Genomic DNA, 13,286 nt, shown 5'->3' on the forward strand with positions numbered 1-13,286 from the left:
GGAGATCCACACAATAAAAGTTCAAGGAGCTGTTTTCTGTTTCTGAGTCTTTAAAATATAGAATAGCATATGGTTACCAAACCTAACCTATCTAAAAGCAGCAAATATATTTGCTTCTAACTGGGGATTTATCAGGTTAGTGTGGTAATATGTTTATTTGAGGATTAAAAAAAATATATGCATTATCACTCAGTCTTTTAACTTCAGATTATTTCCATTTAAAAATTCTAAGTATTTCAAAACATGGGAGAACAATAAACTTTACGTCACAGACTACTTGAGATTAACTGACTAATATTTGGGAAGTATCTATATAACACAGTTTCTTACATAATATAGGGGCCCAGAGAACACTCTGTTTTTCCTTCCCCCGCTTCTGATGATTAAAAATCACTTGACCCTCACTTAATGTTTTCCTCCCTGCTCTGGGTTTTAAGCCTTTTAGAACAATGACCCTCAACTGGGCATGAATGGGAGGGGAATGTGAGGTGGGAGGTGGGTGTGGTTGAAAAAGTCTTCAATACTATTCAGATTTTACCTCTGCATGGGCACCCATTTCGGTAAGAATCCATTCTGTGATATTATTTCAGAGGCGAAGGAAAGGCTACCCCTCCTTCAAAATAGCTTGGTCTTACATTGCACATTTAACTTAGAGCACAATGACTATCCCTTGTTCTCCAGTAATATAGTGGTCGAACTCCACCCTGGAGTCGGGAATCCCTGAGTTTATAGTGAGTCTGAGTCAACACCAACTATAAAAGCTGACCTTTTCATCAGTGCTTTGTGGTCTTTACCTGTAATGTGAAAATTATAACACCAATGTTGCAAGATTTTCAAGAGAATTAAAAGATTGTATGCACATGACCTTAGCAACCATGATGCCTAGTAGTTAATAGGAGTTGAATAAAAGGTAATTACTATAATTAGGCATATTAACTGAGGCAGTGTATTGTTTGCTTATTTAAGGTTCTGCATGCTCAGTGCTGCAGAATTTATATAGGCAGAGCCAGTCGTGAGAAATGTTGGGAGGTGTTTTTTTTGTTTTTGTTTTTGTTTTTGTTTTTTCTGACTGTCCTCTTATCTTCAAAACATCATGGCACTGATGCCTGGATTTGCTGGTTTGAATAGGCCACATTTCAGCTATTCTTTTCATTGTCAGATCACGGCAAATAATAAGTCTCACCTTTTCCTTCTGAAGTTGCAGTCCCTCTTCATTCATCTGAAGTTAATTCTTTTCTTTTTTGTATCATGCTTATTTTGCAAACATGAACAATCTTGTCACTACTGTGTATATGCAAATAAAGTGAAATGATAAATTGCTTAAGTGTCTCCGTTTTTCTATCTGTAGAATAGGGGTCATAATCCCTTCCTGTTGCACTTTTCCAGACAGTTGAGAAAATAAAAACACGTAAAGAGCATCAGTATTCTCATAAATAGAAAATTAAGCCATTTAGACTATCTACAGGAAGTTTGATAAGTAGACTTCCAGAAAAGAAGTGGCAAAGTATTCTTTAATTGTTCATTCCCTAAGAAAAAGCTGTCTCTCTCAATCTTCTAACACCTCTCTTTGTCTTTCTTTCCCTCTCTGTCTACCTGCCTCTGTTCTGTGTGCCTAGATCCTGTTTATATTTTCTCTCCTCAACTCTTTACATAATGACTATTTTCATGTCTGCAGGTAATTTTTTTTTCATATCTAGCCAACTGCCAAAATAACATTATGTTTGATATATAATTTAATTCTTTAATTAAATCGATTAATGAGAACAGCTAGAGAAATGTAGATTTTGGTTCACATGAAACTGGAGGGTACTGGCTACATTGTAATTAATATATTAATAGTTTGTCAGTCTTGGTCATCGTCTTGGTCAGGGGATGCCATAGGAAGCTAGATCAGTCCTGTAATTTCTTCCTAATTTTTTTTTAAATAAAGCTAATTATTTCCATATGAGCTAGGTATGCACTCCATACCTGTTTGATAAGATTGATTACATTAAACATTTCTCACAGGAAAATGAGTCTATATTTTATGTTTAATTTTAATTTTCACTTTGTAGAAACTAAGTTCAGTGTGCCATGCTGGTCCAGTGAAAGCATATGCAGTAATTTCATTGTAACCGATTTTCACTTTAAATAGTGGCCAGGAGATGTTTGAATCAGGTTATGAGTTTGAGGTTTTGCGCATGGTTCTTCTTCCTTCTTTCCCTAGGCTGGATAGAGTACTATGGCAGGGTATTGGATGGTTTCCCAAAGCCTCAATACTCTCCAGGAAATAGCATCTTTTTTTCTCCCCCCGTTTTTTTTTTTTTTTTTGAGATGGAGTCTCACTCTGTCACCCAACCTGGAGTGCAGTGGTATGATCTCGTCTCACTGCAACCTCCGTCTCCCGGGTTCAAGCGATTCTCCTGCCTCAGCCTCCCGAGTAGCTGGGATTACAGGTGTGTGCCCCCACACCCAGTTAATTTGTTATTTTTAGGAGAGATGGGGTTTTGCCATGTTGACCAGGCTTGTCTCAAACTGCTGACCTCAGGTGATCTGCCCGCCTTGGCCTTCCAAAGTGCTGGGATTACAGGTGTGAGTCAACACGCCTGGCCAAAAATAGCATCTTCATCCACTTTTATCTAAGCTTAACATCTGTTCTGTTTATGGTGTTGTCAGAGATTTGGGGAACTGGGATAATGAGTTTGTCCATTTCAACTGTTGATTATTTTACTAATGGCTATGAAAGTGCTATGATGTTCAGAGCATGTCTTTTCACATTTGATGGATAATTTTGGGAGCAGGGAAGATAGACCTTATTTCCTTGCTTAGAGTTTCATTTCAAAACATGGATTTTAGATATAGGACTGCCAGTTTTAGCAAAATAAAAATATGAGACATGCAGTTAAGTCTGAATTTTAGCTAGACAATAAATAATTTTAAAATATTAGTATGTCCAATAAGTCATGTTGTTTTTACTGCTTATCTGAAACTGAATTTTGACTATACATCTTCTATTTTTATTTGGCAACTTTATTTAGATAGCATTTTCTGTAATGAAGTGTCTTACTCCTGTTTCTCCATGTATTTCCACCCACAGTAAGTAAAGGAATAGAAACTAATGAATAAAATTCATGTATGAACTATCAGGGGAAAAATACAAAATTAAAATAATTTATATTAAATTAATAGAAAATCAAAGAAAAGCCCTTTTTCTAAATGCCAGAATCATATGAAATTTGTATTAGGCTATGTTTATTTTATATGATTAAATAAAATGGTTTAGCAAATGACATTTAATAAACAAAAGCCAGTTTATAACATTAGCATAAACTTTAGAGGATTAAAAATTTGTTACAGTGTCTAAGCCATATTTCTGGTGGGTTTCTGTGATATTCTACGTGGTCTTTGCATTAGTTACTACAGAGTATTTTTCGGTGCAAGTCCTGGAGGGCAAGTTTTCTAAGAAATGAACATTCCGATTAAAGGAATTTCACTCTTCAATTAATAGAAAGCATTATTTGTTTTTCACATGATGTGTTGCTATCAGTTCTGTTAAAATGTTTGTTAGCTTTTTAAACATCTGTTGCTGTAAGAAGATAAATCTTATACACATTACTTGTGCTGTGTGTTTGCCCCAGAGTCAAGTCAATGTTTTACATGGCGCCTAGAGATCTGTGATAACAGCTCACTGGCTGTGTTCCTGTACATCACAATCTAACCCTTTCCCGTATTCTGACCATCCTCACCATCCTCAGCTCAGTGGTCTCCCCATTTCCTGTTTTGCTCAGACCCTCACCGGATCCGAGCTCTCCAGCCAGGTCTTCTCCCTACATTTATCAGCCACCTCCCTCCGTCTGCCTGGCTGCGGCAATTCCGTCCTACTTTTGCAGCCTGAACCCTGAGCAGAGAATAACAAACCTGGAAACTTTCATAGTGTCACCCAAAGTCACACTGCACACACATGTGCTTGGCCACGTATTCACACATAATGAATTTTTTTTAACTTAATGAGGGAATTGTTATGTAAATTTGGCACCATTTATTTTGTTTTATATGGATGGACATTAGTGCTTAAAGATTAAGAGGTTATTTTCGGCCGGTCACAGTGGCTCACACCTATAATCCCAGCACTTTGGCAGGCCAAGGCAGGTGGATCACCTGAGGTCAGGGGTTCGAGACCAGCATGGCCAATATGGTGAAACCTCATCTCTACTAAAAATACCAAAAATTAACCGGGCTTAGTGGCGGACACCTATAATCCCAGCTACTCAGGAGACTGAGACAGGAGAATCGCTTGAAGCCGGGAGGCGGAGGTTGCAGTGAACCGAGATCGCGCCACTGCACTCCAGCCTGGGCAACAAGAGTGAAACTCCTTCTCAAAAACAAACAACAAACAAACAAACAAACAAAACCCAAAGAGGTTCTTTTCAAACTTGCGTAGTCACAAGTCAAGGCAGGAACCCAAGCCCTGCCATCAAATCAAAGTTTTGAGACTTAAAGTTCTTCCTCTGTAATACAGGATCATATGGTCCCAGAGTTAAAATAGAACTTAAAATACCTAGCTGAAGTGCTTATAGTTATCAGATAATGTTTGTTAATTTGACCTAATAATTAGCATATAGCAAGTCAAGAAGTTTTTTTTTTTGGCAAGTCAGGAATTTTCAAATGAATAAATGCATGGGTAAATGGTGGTATCCCGCGCTTTACTACAAATAATAAAAAATATATTATTTTGCAATTGTTTAATGACACATTTGAGAGTGACGTCAGTATTTTATTGTTTCTGTGGATTTTTTTTTTTTTTTTTTTTCGAGATGGAGTCTCGCTCTGCCGCCCAGGCTGGAGTGCAGTGGCGCCGTCTCAGCTCACTGCAAGCTCCGCCTCCCAGGTTCACGCCATTCTCCTGCCTCAGCCTCCCGAGTAGCTGCAACTACAGGCACCCGCCACCACGCCTGGCTAATTTTTTGTATTTTTAGTAGAGACGGGGTTTCACCATTCTGTGGATATTTTAAAGTAAACTCTAGGACATTTTTAAGTAGTTGGATTTTTAAAAATTGTCCCACATACTAAGTTACATTTTTTACACAGTCGCAGCACAGTACTCCCCTTTGACCCTCATTTGAGCCTCTGGCTTTCTTTAGCCCGCTTAAGCTCTGTCCTCTCTCTCTTTACTCCTCTATTCAAAGAGTAGTATGTATTTTGTAAAGATTTTGTAATCTTGCCTACTCATAAAGTTTACATTCCTCAGCAGGAGAGTAAGGAACTTTACAATCTGCTTCCAATGCACCAACATAAACTCGTATCAGGCTGTCTCTTCATCTCCTGAGTCCACCATTTCCCAGCCCCTACGTGTGCACCACTACTTTATATTTCACTCACATTGGGGGTCCATGCACTAACGTAGCACATGAGCAGTGGTGTGTAGCAGAAGGCAAGAAAGTCCGTAAGCGCAGGCTTTGGAATGAGACGATCGGAGCTCAAATGTAGCTGTAGCTCTATCATTTTGTAGCTACACGGCTATCTCTGTCTCCATAAACCTCACTTGTTTTACCTATGACTAAAATAATATGCCGGGTGCGGTGGCTCACGCCTGTAGTCCCAGCACTTTGGGAGGCCGAGGCGGGCAGATCACAAGGTCAGGAGATCGAGACCATCCTGGCTAACACGGTGAAACCCCGTCTCTACTAAAAATACCAAAAATTACCCGGGCGTGGTGGCGGGCGCCTGTAGTCCCAGGTACTCGGGAGGCTGAGGCAGGAGAATGGAGTGAACCCAGGAAGCGGAGCTTGCAGTGAGCCGAGATCGTGCCACTGCACTCCAGCCTGGGCGACAGAACGAAACTCTGTCTCAAAAAACAATAAAAAATAAAAAAGATAATAACACAGCATAGAGCGCCTATAGGATTAAATGAGATAACATAATTTTAATTATGAAGTGTTTGGTACAGGGAAGGCAATAAGTGTAAGCTATTGTGATAAAATAAAGATGGACATGAAAGTTTTTGCTTATTTTCGTTATTCCGTCTAAAAAGTTTTGAATTACTTTTATTTCTGGCAAAATTGCATAATATTCTTTAAGATCTGCTAACTTTTATATTCACATTAAAATGTAATTAATAATGATTATGTTGCATGCCACTCTCTTATTTCTTAATTGACATTGTATCTTTTCCTAGTCTCACTTTTCTCTAGATTAACACTTTAAAAAAAGTCATACCCAATCAGAGGGAAGGGAATTTGTCAATCATTTACTCCAATATCCTCATCTAATAATTAACAAAACTGAAGTTCAAACTCATTGATAACTACATATTTTTGTGAGATTGTTGTCTAATGTCTGCCTTAGTAGTAGTCTGTGAATTTCCAAAAAGTAGAAAACTATGTCTGTGTGAATGGCTTAGTATCAACAATGATTGATACAGGGTGAACTCTCAGTGATGAATATTTCTGGAATAAGAGAATGTTGTGGAACTACTTCTGGCCGGACTTCTTAATTGTAGGCTGGTGCTTTTTGTGTGATACTATGTTTCTTTTCACTCAAACCTCATCTTGTTTTGCAGATTCACTTATTAAAAATCTCTCCTGAAAGTTTTTGTACATCCTGGAGTGGCCCACATAAAACTGATCTTTATGAGATCCAGGAAATGTCCTGGTTGTATAATGTGATCACCTGTTTTTGGAGTTCTAATGATGCATACCCCCAGAGACAGACCAAGGAAAAAGTAAAGCTGAAGCAATAACTTATTTATTTATTTACTTATTTACCTACTTTTTCCTGGCTAAGATGATCTAGACATGTGGATCTTCTATCGTTGGCATCAAATGTGGTGGTCCTTTCTTGTGTCTAACAATTAATTGCTTCAACCTTAATTTCACAGTAGTACCAATTTTGTGTTAACCTTGGCTGTCTGCAGACTACTTTCATTCTTGTTGCTTATTTGTACTCTAATAACCCAGAGAGAAGCAGAAAAATTTATAGGACTTGTGTTTTATAAATGAGGGAACTACGACTTCGTCTGAATTCAGATACCCTCTCTGCCATCATACTGTTTTTACGTTGTGCAGTTTTGCCTCCCTTCACTGGGTTGGGGCTGCCTTAGAACTACGGTTGAGCTAAGGATGAGGTGGCTCCCACCTGTAATCCCGGCACTTTGGGAGGCCAAGGAATGTGGATAGCTTGAGGTCAGGAGTTTGAGACCAGCATAGGCAACACAGTGAAACCCTGTCTCTACTAAAAATACAAAAACTAGCTGGGTGTGATGGTGCATGCCTATAGTCCCACTTACTTGGGAGGCTGAGGCAGGAGAAGTGCTTGAATCTGGGAGGCAGAGGTTGCAATGAGCCAAGACTGTGCCACTGTACTCCAGCCTGGGCGACAGAAAAAGACTCTGTCTTTAAAAAAAAAAAAAAAAAAAAAAAAAAAATGGAATCTGGGCCTCAGTTTGGTCATCTGGAAAATGAGCCAGATGATCTCTAAGGTTCTTACCATTAATAAGTCTCTTCCAAAAATACAAAAAATTAGCTGGGCATGGTGGCACACACCTGTGGTCCTAGCTACTCTGGAGGCTGAGGTGGGAGGATTGCTTGAGCCCAGGAAGCAGGTGTTGTAGTGAGCCAAGATCATACCACTTCATTCCAGCTTGAGCAACACAGCAAGACTCTGTCTCAAAAATAAATAAATAAATAAATAAATAACTATGGCTGAGATATTTTACCACAGTGAGAGAAATCTAACCATTCTCCCCATAAGTTCTAGCAAAGTTCCTAGAACAGCCTTGGACTATAGGACCACTGAATTCCCATGCTAAATTCCCCCCCATGGCACCCCACCCCCATGGAGTCCTGAAGTTAAACAGCTGGCTAGTTCAAATTGTGGTTTAGGGCTGCAAGGTCTGTGTTTAGTAATTAGCACTTGAACCTAGCAATAACCTTCAACGAGTCTCTCATTTTCCTGCTCTGGGGAGAGAAAAAATCAAATACAGACTGAGTGTGCTCTAGTGTCAGACGGTCAGAGTCTGGATCACTTGTTGGATGTATGGAACTAAACAAGTTCTTTCATTTCTTTGTACTTCAGATGCTTCATCTGCAAAGCAGTGTCAACCTCAAAGTTTCTTGGAAAGGGTAAATGAAATTATAAATGTAATAGTACAGGGCCTGACTCATAGGAGTGCTCTGTAACTATTAGCTCCTAATCATTATTATTATTCATTACTTTGCAAAAATCAAGTCACAGTTTCATCCAATCTGAGTTGATCATATGCATATTTTTCTTTATTCAAAAAAACAAATTTCCTTACAAACATGAAATAAATGGGGTGGAATTTACTTTCTTCATTTATAATTAGATGATTTCAGTTAATTTGATTTTCAGCAAAAGCATCTTTATCAGTTTTGACCACGTTGGAAACTGAACACAGCTTATCTGGCATTATTGGCACCACACTGGAAATGTATATAATCTTATGTTGAAAGTGCAATTACAAGTGTAATTCTGTCTTGACGTTTGCTTGAAATTCATCTCTTTTGGGTTATATGTTAATAATGAGGGCGGAAATTTGCTGTGAGCATTTACATTTGATTTAGACACAGGCTAATATTGTTTTCCTGTAATATATTTAACATTCCAAAACTGCTTTCTGATTTATCTTATGTATCTTAAAACTTACAGCTATTAATTCTTCTCATTTTTCCACTAAAGCTAGCATACTGCAAAGCAAAATATTAATATATTCTCTAAGTTGTAGAATTTCTTAAGATTTATCTCTACCATTGGATGAAGCATCATAGGCCCTTTTCCTCAAGGAAGTGGAAAATATTCTGTGCCAGCAGTTGTCAGTAAAAAAGGATATCTGTCCCTAAAGTTCATTTCATATGAATATTAATATTCCTTATATGGCCATCATTTTCCGTGTTTCATTTTCCAAATGCACTTTCTAAAAACATGTAAAATTATGGTCCATTACTAACCACTAATGGATGATTTTATGACTGAATTCTGCACCAAGAATGATTATTTGCTGTGTGAGGACAGATTTGCAAAACAAGATGTGGTAGCATTTAAATGGCCACTTATTTTTAGTAGAAGACTGCCCTGACTGTCGCCTAAAACTTAGATTTCCATCTCACGGCATCATTATCTTCAGACCCAGATGGGTGTCTCTTGCACTTAAGGAGCATGAGGAAAACCAATTTGATTAAAATAAGCTGTTTCATATCATTAGGAAATTTGGAGATGGAAAAATAAAGATTTCTGTAGTAAATGTATGATCTGAAGCTACATTCCTCCTCCAAGGTAATTAGCAATTCTGTATTTTCAGGAACCAGGAAGGTAACAGATTTTTCTACGGGATGCTCTTTTTGTGGAAAATTGTGGGTGTAATACTTGATGGGTCAAACTGAACAAAGTAAACTGTTTGATTTGTGGTGTGAATATTATGAGAATTATTCTGTAGTTCATTTCTTCCCATCAATTCATGAAATCAATCTTTTAAGCATATTTTGCAATCAAAATTTCTGAAAGAAACCGAAGGATCTTATCTTATAATAACATCACAATTCTTTCTATATTATTTTCATGCAATATACTGCATATCTAGTGCATTAAAGTAATTTAAAAAATTTCTTCTATTGATATCGCTACAGTCTATTTCAAACATTGGTACCTGAAGATAATTGTGAAGTCAGCAATGATTCAGCAAAACAGAATTTAAATAGTGCTGAAAGCATAAATAGTACCCAAGGAGATTTGGATCTTTTCTAAAAAAATTTAAGATCTAGGATTTACCCATACTTAAATAAATTTTAAGTATTTATTTTTTAACTAGTCTCCACTCAAAGCTCCTTCAAACACTGTTTCCACATTGTTTAAAGAAGTGTAAATGAATAGGATAATGAAAATAACTATTAAATAAAATAGAGGTTAAGTGACCTGCCAGCAGCCACAGGGTTAGTTCATGGCTATGGCGAGAATCAAACTTAGATTTTCTGGTTTGCCCATGTTGTTTTCACTGCTTTTTTAATGAAGTCAAGGTTTTAAGATAACTGACCTCAATACATAGTTCAGTATCTCCGTTTGTCAGCACAAAATACATTTCATGCTATTGTGTTTAGATAAAATATACAAAATGTAAATGCTAATGAGATGCCCAATATGTGATGATGAACCGCAAAAAGCAATATAATGTGACAAATATTTATTAAACAGCTAATTCTGTCAATATAAATATTTCTGAGGACGGTATTCTTTTCACCTTCAGAAAGCCATATAATACCAGCAATTAATGACGGGTGAAACCAATCAATGGTAAAATACTTTCAGATTTTTAAAAACTAATTTAGTAATTGGCAATATATTCAGGAACATTTTTAAGTTGGTTTTTTTGCATCACAAAGATTGAGTTCTGCTATTTCTGTTGATAGAACATGTGCTAAATGATAACCCTGATAAATAAGGGCAAGTTAGGTAATTTTTAGAAGTGCGGTTCCAGGAAGAAAACTTCCTAAATGATGGAAGAAAAAAATAAGTTAACTTAGATATTTTTCTGTACAATTTAGAAACAGACAAACCACAGATTACAAAGCATGACTTCATGATCTCTGGAACAAGGCTATGACATGAGGAATTTAAGAAGCTCCCCTTACATACATTGTATCAGGCTCTTGCCCCTCCCTCCAGGACCTTGTGCTGCCTGTTCCATTGCCTGAAATATTTATGTGACCCAAAGAAGATTGGGTCTTAGATGTCAGATTCTCCAAGAATCCTCCCCAGACTCCTGGTGTCTGTGGGAAGGATGGTCCAGTGCGCCCCTTAGAGTCTGTACTTTGTCAGCCTTTGCCACAAAATAATCACCACATCGAATGCGGTGGGCTGTTTACCTGGCATCATTTCGCTGGAGAGTCAACTTCCCAAGAACAGGAACTGGGTGTCCAGTGGTCTAGCTGTGTTTCACCCATAGTAAGTGATCAACTCTGATTGAAGGAAGGGATACTCAAGTTAACTAGTCCCTGTGCAAGTCCCTATGGTGTACAGTCACAGGCTGTCTTTTGAAGCTCTTTACTACACTTTATTTCACACAGATGACAGGCAAGGAAACAGACTCAGGCAGGCTAAGAGGTCACACACCATAAATGGCAGAGTGAGGAAATCAAGCCCATTCTCTTTCCTTGCTTATTCTTTCATTCAACACATTTATGCTGAGCATCCTCTATGTGTCAGACATTATGTCAAAGCTGAGAATCCAAAGATAAATAGGTTAAGATTTCCTGAAGCTCCCTGCCTAGTCAGAGATAGACTATAAACAGTAATTATAATTCAATATGATAAGGGCTTTGACAGAACCTTGTACTCTGTGCTGTAGAATTTCTAAAGAAGGAATCAGTGTCTGTGCATATTAAATCACTCCGTTTTATTTTAATATTCTTTTAATACTCTTTTAGGTCTGACTGTTTAGTATATAACTACCCTCATTTAGAAGAAGGTAGGCAAAGGCCTATTCAACTTAATGAAAGTTTAAATATTGCAATGTTATTTCTAAACTAATTAGTTTTCATGATTGTTCATATTGTACATTAATTTGAATATCAAACAGAAGTCTATATAAAGCCTAATCCACAATAGTTTTAAGTGGATTGCTTAGAAAAATTAGTATTGTCATTTATATAACTTGGAATCCAAAGAAGATTCTCTGAAGAGAATCATCAGAAGCACATTACCAGAATAGATGAGTGAAGAACTGGGATAGGAATACAATATGGCATGGAGATGGCTTAGGGTGAATCAGGAACTAGCAACACCCTTCGAGAAAGCAGCTGTGTGCCTGAGTTTTGATCAGAAGTTCATCTGCTGTTTTTAAAAATCTTTTAAAGAGTAACTGGTTGCCTGGATGAATAGATTTATTTTACTTCTCATAGTTTTTAAATTATTCTTCAGACAAAAGAAAATAGCCATGGCAGATTATGGCTTTTAATAATGACGATTCAAAATATTTTATCAAATGAATTAAAAAAAAGTAAATGTCAATAAGCAACATCAGTTTATTTGCATTTCTTAATAATCACCAAGCCATTCAAACCGAGAGCAATGAGAAGCTTGTAAAAAACAAGCCATGAACCTACCAGGAAATTCGAGGGAGGGGATCTCGCTTTATCAATCTGTGTATCTCCAGTGGTAAGCACGATGGCTTATCTCATACGTGGTTGAAAAGCTTCGACCACAACAAGAAGACTCCCAACCGAAGACTTTTTTTTTTGTTTTCTTTGTTTTTTTTTTGAGAAGGACGCCTGGACTGGAGTGCAGTGGCGTGATCTAGCCTCACTGTAACCTCCAGCTCCCAGGTTCATGCGATTCTCCTGCCTCAGCCTCCCTAGTAGCTGGGATTACCACGCCCAGCTAATTTTTGTATTTTCAATAGAGACGGGGTTTGGCGGTGCTGGCCAGACTGGTCTCTAACTCCTGACCTCAAGTGATCTGCCGGCCTCGGCCTCCCAAAGTGCTGGGATTATAGGCATGAGCCAACACGCCCGGCCTAAGACTTCATTCTTTAAAAATAAGTAAACAAACCAAAAATTGAATAGACATAAACCAAATAAGGATAAAAGAAAACTCTGCTTTAAAAGCCTAATTCCAAAAACCTATGAGCCGCAAGTCGTCAGTGATTAAAAGCTAGGAGGCACACTGGGTGTTTAAAAGTAGTACCTGTGCCCTTCTAAAGCAGCCAAACCAGTGAAAATGGGTAGAAGCCAATAAGGGGGCATTCACCCCTTTCAAGCATCTAAGGAATGCACATTCAACACATTCCAAGCGCACCTCCCCCGCTGCAGACTGCTCAGGCCAGTGGCCTTCCACCTCTAGCCACATTGCACAAAACTTAGTAGGAAAACAAAAGAGACGCCTTTCTGGATTTGTCACATTGCTTCACACTGGTGCCCCTTTCTCTTGTAATCAGGATAAAGAAAGTCGCGGCCGGGCGCGGTGGCTCCCGCCTGTAATCCCGGCACTTGGGAGGCCGAGGCCGGTGAATCACCAGAGGCCAGGAGTTCGAGACCAGCCTGACCAACATGGCGAAACCCTGTCTCTACTGAAAACACAAAATTAACTGGGCGTGGTGGTGCGTGCCTGTAATCCCAGCTACTCAGGAGGCTGGGGCAGGAGAATCGCATGAACCTGGGAGGTGGAGGTTGCAGTGAGCAGAGATCACGCACTGTACTCCAGCTTGGGCAACAAGAGCAAAATTCCGTCTCAAAAAACAAACAAACAAAACATTGCAACCCCACTGTGAAAAGGCGGAATATGTGAACCCGAAAGTACTG

General features: G+C 38.4%; 1 protein-coding gene across 6 annotated transcripts in view; it reads left to right on the plus strand.

The window, feature by feature from the left end:
• Positions 1–13,286, plus strand: part of LOC100936428 (uncharacterized) — a 600,254-nt gene that overhangs the window by 507,698 nt on the left and 79,270 nt on the right. The gene's annotated exons all lie outside the window — the stretch shown is intronic.

This window comes from Pongo abelii, chromosome 22 (genome assembly GCF_028885655.2).
Source record: "Pongo abelii isolate AG06213 chromosome 22, NHGRI_mPonAbe1-v2.0_pri, whole genome shotgun sequence".
Taxonomy (NCBI): Eukaryota; Metazoa; Chordata; class Mammalia; order Primates; family Hominidae; genus Pongo; species Pongo abelii.